We start from the raw sequence: 1,639 nt of genomic DNA, 5'->3' as shown, positions 1-1,639 counted from the left end.
CCCCAATACACATTGATTGTGCAGTTTGATAGAAAAAGAAAGCTAGCTACTTGGCGGTGATAATTCAATGCGTTCATCTTTTTCACTTTTAAATATCCGCCTGCCACCGGCATGATTTGACAAATGTGAGAAATTTGTCAAAAAAATCTAATTAAAAAAATAATTTTATCATATAAATATAGTGGGTGCAATTTTTTTATAGCAGTACACCACTTATTTTTAAGTATATGTAAAAAAAGGCACACATTGAAAAGACTTGCGCCCTCTGAAGACGAATTGCTTGCGGCTAAAAACCAAAGGTCCATTAAGTACCGTTAGGCAATTAAATTTTCTAATGAAAAACTTTTGACTAATTTTCACAAAAGAATTATGCAAGCACACCCCATATTTCATACGACCTTCTAATCTGACTTATGCTTATTTGATATTTATTACTACTTCTAATTTTAATTACAAAATCTCGTTTATAAACTATAAATAAAATCTTATAATTAAAATTAAAGATAGTATTTCAATAATGATCCTTCCTAATTTAGAGACATGCAAAGTTGGGTACCTTTATATAACCCTGCAACTTAATTCATATTCCTTCGCAACATAATAATAATACTAGCACTGCGAACAAGAATTACAATATCAACAAGTTGTGAATTTCATAGCGTTTAAGTTTTAGTATCCATTTTTACTTTTCCATGGTCGAGCCCTCATATCCTTCATTTGCAAAGCGTGGTCGCAAAATTACTTACACAATCCCCTCCCAAAAAAGATTATAGGACAAAGGACCTACTTTGATAATTATGATGTCATTTTATTTTTAAATAATTTAAGTTTAATTATTTTGATTGAAATTATTTAGAAAAGGGTAACCACAACATATGCAATTCTTTTCCCCTCCATATGCGCCAGATTGACTCATCAATATCGAGTATTATCTGAACCAAATGGTGGTTTGAACACTTTGCTGCTATACGCGAACGCAATAATGAAATACTAGCTCCACTCTCTAATATAAGTAACCAGTTAATTAATTTGAAAAAAATTTTAAAAATTAAAAAATATTTATTTATAACATATTGGTTAAATATAATCTTAAAAAATACTTATATGTGTTATTAAATTATATATGACTTTTTTTATTTTTCTAAATTAGTCAATGAGATCTTATAATTTAAGAATAACTATCAAGTTCTAAGATAAGAATAACAACTTTTTTCAAGAGAATGACTAATAGACTTCATAAATTAACGACTCAATCATAGGGGGAAAAACGGAAACTAAATACTCCTCAGTCTTTTATATAGAACCTAATTATTAAGTTAATTTTGATCCTAAATATATGACCTATTTCTCATATTTATCAATTTTTTTTCTAAATTATCCCTATAGATACTCCCTCAACTATAATCAAGTAAATAAGGGAAATAGGGTATTAAGAAAGATGATTACGCTGTTTTAGAAAAAATATGTCATATTTTTTATAATTAACTAGCTTACCTAACTTTCTTAATCTAATCAAACTAATCAAATATTTCTTATATTAAGAGCCAAAGGAGTATCAAGTATACCATTTTACTTTTAAAAAAAAAAGAGTAACACGTATACCATAAAAGATAGTAGCTTTGCTTTCAATTATTAACAA

Source organism: Neltuma alba, unplaced genomic scaffold, assembly GCF_004799145.2.
Source record: "Neltuma alba isolate B1F8T4 unplaced genomic scaffold, ASM479914v2 tig00012095_pilon, whole genome shotgun sequence".
Lineage (NCBI taxonomy): Eukaryota > Viridiplantae > Streptophyta > Magnoliopsida > Fabales > Fabaceae > Neltuma > Neltuma alba.
This window is presented reverse-complemented; position numbering follows the sequence as displayed.